Source organism: Mytilus galloprovincialis, chromosome 7, assembly GCF_965363235.1.
Source record: "Mytilus galloprovincialis chromosome 7, xbMytGall1.hap1.1, whole genome shotgun sequence".
Taxonomy (NCBI): Eukaryota; Metazoa; Mollusca; class Bivalvia; order Mytilida; family Mytilidae; genus Mytilus; species Mytilus galloprovincialis.
This window is the reverse complement of record NC_134844.1, coordinates 1313879-1323601: the sequence shown is the minus strand read 5'-3', so window position 1 is coordinate 1323601 and position 9723 is coordinate 1313879.

Here is a 9723-nt window from a genome sequence, read left to right as displayed (position 1 = left end):
GATTTATTATTCACATAAGTTTAAAAAATGAATTGTTATTTCAATAAGGCCAACAATATTGTTTCTTGTGAAAAAAATTGGGTTAAATGGTTTTTATTTTTTATATACTGTGTAGTGAAATATTATGAACTCTAACAGTTTCAGCAAAAATGTCAGAACTCCTCACCAAAATTGTCTTGCCTAAATTTCACCGGTGTTGCTTAATGATAAAAAGTGCATGAAAATCCCAACGGTGTAGGTAGGGAGACAGGAAAACAATTAATATAATGTTTGTGCCTATAAACTCAAACGACACCATATAAATTCTCTCGGTTGTGAATACCCACCAGAAGTTGAGAACGTGTTTGCCATCATACAGCTTCAGTGAAGATCATTACTCTTCACGAAAAAACTTCTTTCATATTCAACAGTCGAATAAAGTAATGTATACAATATAGACATTTATGACTTGTTTACTGGTCTTAAGAAACATGAAGATTTATCTACTCGTAATTCAAGTCGCGTTAAAAAGTTACGGTGTGTTATTTTTATGGGGATTACTAGTATACATGTACTAAATTTCGATTTTTTTGTTATTTGTACCTGTATTGGCTTTCTAATTTCTCCGACAGAAAGAGTAAAAAAAGAAAACCCAGTCCATGCAAAGCCGTACAAAATTCATTTAATTAAAATCCTTCAAATCAATAACGAGACATTCATGAAATTATCCAGACGTCGTTGGGCCTCAGTGTCAGAGTGGTGAAAGTAGTTCAGATCAGTTCATCTTAAGTGATCGCTGCGGTTATGGATTAGAATCACGGCACAGTGCGTTCGACTCGAATCTCAGTTGACTATAATTGCCACTGAGTTTTCCTGTCGAAGGTCGATGTTTTCCTTCGTCACTCCGGTTTCCTCCACTAATAAAAACTTGTTAAAAAATAATTAACCTACTTATACTTCGACTACTTCTACCATCCTGGACAGTGGTAAAAATCGTCTAATGTAGGTGAGTCTTGAAACGTTCAAGACTACCTGCACTGGTGAATCTGATGGTGATTGGTAGTGCGTCCCAGTCCCTTTATTGTTCTAGGATAGAACGATTATATAAGTACTATAATAGGTTCGGGACGAATCGTAAGGGTTGAATGGGATAAATACATATGGTCACACCTTTGTTTTTCAACCGCCCGTAAACCCCTTGATGAAGCAGGCGTTCTTTTAGCTGTGTGGGATGTTAAAATTTCATGAGTACTCAGTTAAAATCGCAGCTATTTCCTGCGTACTAATTTAAAGCTCAGAAGAAAATACGCCGAGAAAAACGCACCGAAGAGAGAACCTGCACATTGGGACAGTTCGTGTCAACAGGCCTTAATATTGAGGATTGATGTTTAACCGGGACACAGGATTTGTTTACTTATTTTCATTTCTTAAAATCATAGATCGGCCTGTCATAATCTTATGGACTTCAAAGAGTTATTCTGAGATTCCTAAGGTACAGAGGACACAGAGGTCATCGACACTCTCCAATCACACTCAAGAACATGTGTGTTGTGCGGTCCCTCCGAGTTGTCAACGAAATCAAATCGTGAATCCGCTGAAATAACCTTTTCATGATTAGCTCTGTATATATTATCACATTTTTTTGTAATCCGATCCCTCATGGGTGCCGGTTACGGTCAAGAAGCGGCCTTGAAAAGGGGGCTACTCCAATAGTCCGGCCGATTGGTGCAGATATAGAGCAGAATTGCTCACTTGATGAGGAAAGCATAAAACTTTGCATAGTAGTTCTTGATTATATACCCTTTGATTTCAGCTATGGACCCACTCTGAAAAATCCAATATGGCTGTCATTTTCAAGATGGCGGAAAAACGGTATAAATATCAAGATTGTCCTATAAGTATTCTATATAATTTCGGAAATTAAAGTAATGATTCTTTAAAAATGGACTTCATGTTTTTAAATTTGTTATCAATTCATTTTAAAATATAGAAAAAAATTATTTGGTTATTTCTATAACACAAACATTTTCAAATATGGCTGCATATACAAAAACAAAAAGAGAAATTCAAAATGTTAATCAATATGTTACATGTTATTGTAATTGTTCTTTAAACGCTTTCAGTTTGAATGGTTGGAATGAAATAGGTTTAAACGAGTCGATTGAAAGTTAGTATATGTCGGTTAAATGTGTTGGAATAGTAGGTAACTCATCTGAACTTTGAGGCAGTGCCGAGTGCACCTGTCTCGTGTCTCTGCAATGCCACGTCTTGAGTCATTTATCGAGTTTTCATCTGCCATACCCACTGCATCGTCAAATTATTCTATATAATCAATAGGTGTACCTTTCTTCAGGGGGATTAGACGATTGCCTTCACTTAAAACGGTTAGGGGCAACTATTTCCTTTTCCAACTACGTGCGAAACAAATTCGCAACTATTCAGCGAGCATAGTCCTAGAATGCACTCCTGGTCAGCACTTTTATTAGTTTTAATGGTAACAGTCATTTTTGAGTTTGGCGGAACTGTGATGGTTCGTTTTATGCAAACTTGCTGAGTTGAAATCTCGTTTTCATTGTTAACAAATGCCGCATTTATCACTTTATTGTTGATGGTAATTGTGGGAGTACTCAGGTTTATCACTTCGCTCAGTGTGTCCAAAATATCTACCCTAAGTATAACATCGTCTGTTAATGGCTCTTTGCACACATCCCATTGTATGTGTACTCTATTAATGTCGAGAGTCGTTTTTTATAATCTTCCCAATAACAAGCTGTTACCCAACACCACGTAGCGCTACGTTCTCCAAATCTCAAATTTTTTGCCGGAATTAATTTCTCATTTACTAATGTTATCATTGCAGCAGTGTCAACAATCATGCTCACATTCTGGTCATGTATAGTACCTCTTACTGCTAAACTCTTTCACATGGTTCGTCTGATGACAATATCTGACGAGGACGTTGGCATCTGATCAATTTTGTGGTGAGGTGATGTTTCATGGCCAATAGACTTTGGAATCGTGCGTTGGCCTACTGGCCCGACCCTTTGCTGTTTTAATACTCTATTGTTGGGGTTGCACTTTGATTTGCTCCGTATCCCGGTGAAGGTGACCGTTGTCTGAAATAAACTGGATTTCTGGAGTTTGTCCGTGGAGATGCTATAACCGTTGTCTTTAGGGGCCATATGATCTCTAGCTTAGTGGGGGTGTTGCTGATCGATAGGCATTAAGGTTGGGTGTATTTCTATCTTGCGATCTACCGCGATTGTATTGCTCAGGAGACCTTCCACGTGTATATTGATCAGGTGATCTTCCACTTAACTGGTGATCTTCCATGATTACTGGATCAGAAGAACCGAGGTTATATTAATCGGCCAATCCACGGTTATGCTGATTAGTTGAAAGCATAACATCAGCTAGTTTTGTGACAATTTGTGTGAAGTTATGCACCTCATTATCCAAAGGACTGCTCATATTTCTTTTGTCGATCGGTGATACTGCGCCATCAGCAAAGTAGACTTGTCGATGGTCATAATTGGTCACTTTTTGATCCAAATATCACCATCTGGTTTGCTATTAAGGTTTTCAGTTATTTTAACGCCTTGTTTAATGTTTCTGTGTTCCTCTCTGTGTTATAGAATCTTTGTCTTTACATCCTCGACGGATTGCTATAGTTTCAATCTGGTCTGATCTTTCTTGCTGAAGCGCTGCTTCAAATGAATGCTTTTTTTAAGGCCTTGGAATCATCATCTGTGTTTACCTTGCGAGCGTACTCAAAGCCAACATCAGCCTGGCAATCTGGGGCCTACACACATTTTTCCTATTTTACCATTGTCATCTACCGACAGTTCGTTCAAATTGGTAAATGAACGCCGCCCAAGTCATGGATCCTCTTCAATTGAGTTTTTGCATTTTTGGGAGGTGGGCTGCGGCTCCGGTTCCTTGCACCAAGATTTTCTTGCCATCGGGTATATTCTCTCACCAATGAGGAGTCTGAAGAAGAGGTGTTGCCACACTCTTTTGATTTCCTCTTCCCTTTCCTGGATCGGTCAGTGGAGTCAGCTTGCTGTTATGGGAAGCCTATTAGAGCTCCAGGAGCTGACGAAGTTGTCATAATTGGAGTGATAAATGTGGGATTTGCCGTTTAACTCGACGGGGATGATACCGTAAGTATAGGCACTGCATTCAGCATTGGAGAAGCTTGATAGAATCCACTTGCAGCCAAATGTTTTTGTAATGGTGTGCTGCTCTTAACTAAATATTATTGACTCATAGTAGATGGTAAATGTGCGTAAGAAGACACATTTATAAGCCTTTTTGCTGGTATCCTTGATTAGTACTAGAGGTTTATAGTATTTTCTTAAATAGGGATTGTTGTTGAATAATTTGAACTGTCTTATGCAGGGCCACCTTCATGAAGATACCTTCAACAGAGTTGGTGAGGTTGATGGTTCATGCGAACTACAATTGGGTAAAGACCCAAGGCATGGATTGTGTTGTGTACTTTTTGTAAACTTCCGTTGTACTGGCTAAGGTCACATTTTGGCTTAGATGATGTGTCCATTGCAGGAATCTTAACTTCATCATTTTGATTGTCCAATAATTCATTTACAACAGATGCCAGTTGTTGGAAGGTACCCTGCTGTTCAAATGCACTTATAAATTGAACTGTGTCTCCTTCCTCAGTTGTTGTCAGCTTGTCCATTCATCTCACCACAACATTGAATATCGTATTGGTCTTACCATCAATTCCGCCAAGCAATTATTACTAGCCATGTTTTCAGACTACTGAAGTTGCCGAGATATTTATTTCATCTGTTCGTTATTAATATTCAGTGCCTCTTTCTGTTCAAATTAAAACGTAATGAGACCAACACATATTTTATCAATTCGCGCTTCGCTCTGTTTTATATTGCGTTAAATCTCAACTGTTCTTTAAGCATTAGATTTTCTATCTACTAAACATTCCTCGTACAATAGTTTAATAGTAATTTCTGAGCTGTCCTCTGTTAAAACGTCTTCAGCTTTGGGTTTCTCAATATCCCCAAGTGATTCAGCTTCTGCCATTTTAATGTTCTTGTCCGTGTTGTCCTCAATTCCTGCCATTTCACTGATATGTGTTTAAATGATTCTCAATTCACTGTTTAATATCTCAAATAGCAAAATATTGCGACCCAAGAAATAAGATAGGTACTGAATAATATCTTAAGGGAGATAAATCCCAAACCACAGCTTTTATGTATGACCCAAGACAACAAACAGTGCAGCTTTTAATGAAAGCTACTTCTGCAGCTTTTTATGAAAGCAACTACTTTGTGTATGAAATGACAAGGAAGGCAAAATCAAAAAGGACAGAACTGGGACAGATACTATAAATGACACTTTACATCAATAAAATGCTTATATTCAGGTCAATTCTCAATAATGAATATTTGCTTATTTTTCAAGGCGGCCATTTTGAAAATAGCCGCCATTTTGTATTTCAAAGATAGATCAAAACAAAATCTTGCTAAGTACACCAAGTTATTCAAATATATTGATTTTTGTGCTTCTAGCATCAAATCCACTGTGGTTTGTGCAATATTGGAAAATATTTTAGAACGTACGGCAGCCATCTTGAAATAAGCCGTCATTTTGAATTTTGAGGGTGGGTCCATAGCTAAAATTGCTCAGTACACAAAAATGTACTATCAAGCAAAAATTGGTGCTTTCCTCATTCTTTGAGCATTTTATTCACCGATCGGCCGGCCTACAATACTTTATTGATAGGGGGCCCACTCTTTTCATATAATTTATATTTTAAAAATGTATACCTTTTCATATATTGAGTCAGTTTCATATCAATGTGTTAGTTCTTTTTTTCCTATTTTGTTTTGGCTCATATTGTGACTGAGGCTTATGGTGAAATAAATATAACTACATGTAGTATAAATTAGTATTGTAATGTCTTAATGTTGACACAATCACTATACCGCCGCTTCGTAAAAGTGGGGAGTATACTGTGTTACCTCTGCATGTCTGACCGTCCGAAGTCCGGTTTATCGCGTGATGCATTTTCAGATTCTTAACTCAACAACTTTCTGTTTACCGAACACTTTTTACATGAGAGCTAAGTTGAACATTTTCGTCACATTTTTCTCAGAAACTACAATACAATGATTTCTGAAATTTGGTTTCAAGGTTTATATAAGTCAGATATACTGTGTGATGCTTTTTTAGATTCACATCTCAACAATTTCCTGTTTAATGAAATATTTGGGCGGGGGTCTCACCATTAGCTCGCACCATCACTGGTTGGTTATGATTTGTATGCTCTTTATAGACTGTGTTATTTGGAAAATGAAATATTCTTTTCTGTTCTATTCTATATACTGTTCTATTCTATATACAGATTTCGAATTGAATATATAGAAAGTATTCGAACTACCTTATATAATTAGTCTTATGTAATATATACGGAGTTATTTCTTAAAATATGCTATTACATGTATAAACGTAATAATACAGAGAGACAAAAAATAGTTTACCCTGATACTTGACTTGATAAGTGTCGGACTTATGGGTTGTCGGAGTATTGGGCTGTCGGAGCAATGGGTTGTCGGACTGTTTGGTTGTCGGACTAATGGGTTGTCGGACTAATGGGCTGTCGGAATAATGGCGTGCAACCGGAAATTGAGCACGTGTTTAACATGTTATTATAGATTATCGGTGATCATCTCAACGAGATTGCTTTTCTCGCTTGAGCCGGGACGGCGAAAGCGAGAAAGGCAATCGAGTTGAGATGAACAATGATAATCTTTTTATCGGTATTTTACCTATGACGACGTTGTCAATTTCATGTCAATTTCGTGTCAATTTCATGTCAATTTCGATAGCAACCCCACGGGTATGCTAAGTTTCTAGCGATAATTTTCCATCTCAAACGAGTAGAATGATATGAAAATTATCACAAAAAAAGATCAAAGGAAAAAAGCACAAAATAGCGATAAATTCAGATAATAGTTTATTTTAAGGACATCCATGCGTATAATTTTGTGATCACCGGATTTTTACAAGATGGGTCACACTGAGGTCACTTTGCATACGGAAAATATGTCTGGGGAATTGCTTCCTGGAATTGGAAGGAAGCAATTAAAATAAAGTAAACTTCTTCTAAATATGAATAAATTAAAGAATTTTCTTCAGAAAAAAGTATATGTACATAAGTTTTATAATGAAAACTATCCATTGAGTTATAAAAAAAACAGATGCATTTTTTTTTTTATTTTAGGTTTCTTATGACTTTAAACAATGCTGTTTTCTTATGTGTCTCTAATTTATGTCTAATCTTATGTACTTGTATGAAATGTCACGAAAGCTCTTTATAGAGCCCTTTAATTAAAAATAAAATATTCTTATTCTTATTCTTATATTTCTGATAGTTTTCCGACCTATTCACATATTTTCAAGCTTGAAAAGCTGACCGATTCCAGTGGCACGTCCTATCACTTGTATATGGGAAATCCGGGTTATCCCACCCCCCCCCCCCCCCCCCCCACCTCACCCTGAGATATAGTCCGAGATTACTCTGACGTCCAACGGCTTGTCTGGCAAAACAGCCGTTGGACGTCAGAGTAATCTCGGACTACCTGAGATAGTGGCATTCACGGATTAAAGTTTTTAGAACTTCTGATAGAACCCTCCTCCAACTCAATCAATGGCTACAGTTGTATAATATATTTTCTATATTATTTTACATGAGCGATATCAGAGATGTCTCTGGCGATATAGGGAAATCACACTATTTATACTACTAATAATAATTCATTGAATTTTTGCATGTAGACAGATCATACTTATTACGATATTTTAGGCGGAAAAAAATTTGGGGTCACCGATGTTGTTTTCGAGATATGACGTCATCAAAATTTAAAGAATCGCGTTATACCAAGATATAGAAATAGCGCTCTAAATTGCTTTAAAATGGCAAAATTATTGAAAAACAATTTTAAACTGGAATATAAAATACAGTCAAATGTTATTTGTACCTTAAACACATTTAATTGTCTCTGTTTCCTTATTTTTGAAGGCCTTTGGACATTTCCCGCCATTTTTAATTGCTATTTATAATAGATTTTTCTTGAAATAAAAAAAATCTACTAATGTTTTTCCCTTCAAACTTATGCATAACTTGCAACTTCAGGGAAGATTTTAAACGCATACATAAAAAAGGGGGGTCACCAATGTTTTAAATCCGTTAAAACGGAAATAATCTTATTGTCGAATTTTGGCGGGAACTATTAAATTGTCTGTTAACGTTATAGAACGACGTTGCTGGCATAACAGCATTTCTTGCAATGTTTGGACTGAATTAAAATATAATAACTATATTATGATTGAACATGTTTTTTAGGTATTTTGATTATTCATTAATATTTTTATCAATCTATCGAATCGTTAAATATAGACACAGTAACATTATATTGTAAAGTAATTGTCAAAGTTGAAGTCATCTTTAGTATTTCTTAATTGCATTTGTTGTATGGGAAAAACGAATGTTTGTCTCCGATGATGCCGTATTATGCAAATATTTAAGTTTCGGCTTCCAGGTAAAGAATCTTCTATCTCAGAAGACCGAAGGTATCCGTGCTAAAAAGTAACACGTTCCTTTTAGACTGCAGACAGAATAATTTCACGAGCTTGTCCATTCGCACTGTGTAGATAAAACCTGAAATGCCGTGTTTGAAATGCCATAAACTCAAAACGTTAATAAAAACTATTTTCGTAAGGTATTAAAAATGGTTAACATTTCCGTAATTACACAACGCTTCATAAGTCAGTTATTCGAACTGTCGAAACCAATTTTTTGTCTGCGTTCTATCATCCCGCACCCATTTTTCATACATCGTTTCGTGTTCATTGTACATAATATGTTCAGTGTTCATCGCCTGGGTATGAAAGCTTTATGTATTACTTATATGATATTTCCGTTCGATTATTTGCGACAGTAAAACTACCGATGGACATCCTTAAAGCTTCAAATACAATACAGTTATCTCTTAATTGTATTATTGTATATCCGATGAAATTAAGAGAAAGATTGAAGTTTTGATTTACTTTTGGTGCACCTCTTTTTCTTTGAATGTATATTCTTTTATCACATTTATGTTTTAATATGGTATATACACTTTTGTTTCCCAATACGGATTAATAATAGGTTATTTGAAAATAACTGATTAATTGTGTGTGCCATTTTCAGCACTCTGATATATCATGTTGGCCATTATTTTTAAAGAACCAAGGTATCAAGAGAAAATCAGCAGCCTTTGTATTAAAAAAAACCGTAAGGGTTCCATGGAACCCCGTGTCTCGCCTTCTTTTGCTGTTAATCCCTCAACAAAAATGAGGGGGGAAAATCAATTAGAATAATCCGCTCGATACTATCTTTTCATTGTAAGAAGCTTCTGCCCAAGATTGGTAAAAATTAAGGATAGTTTATGAATCTAATAAATGTTTCAAAAACTTTAACTCTCATGTCTAGACTGTATGTAATATTAACTGGAAGAAAAACTAAGGTCATTTATAAGTAAAATACGAATAAACAGGTACAAAATTTTAACAAAATTTCCTTCTAGATATAAATAGCTTTTAATCATAAACAAGCTTCAGTCCAAGTTTGCTACAAATCCAGAATAGTATAAGAAACTTATTAAGATTTAAAAAAAAACTTTAATCACAAAGTCAATATATTGTATCCTGGCAAAAAAC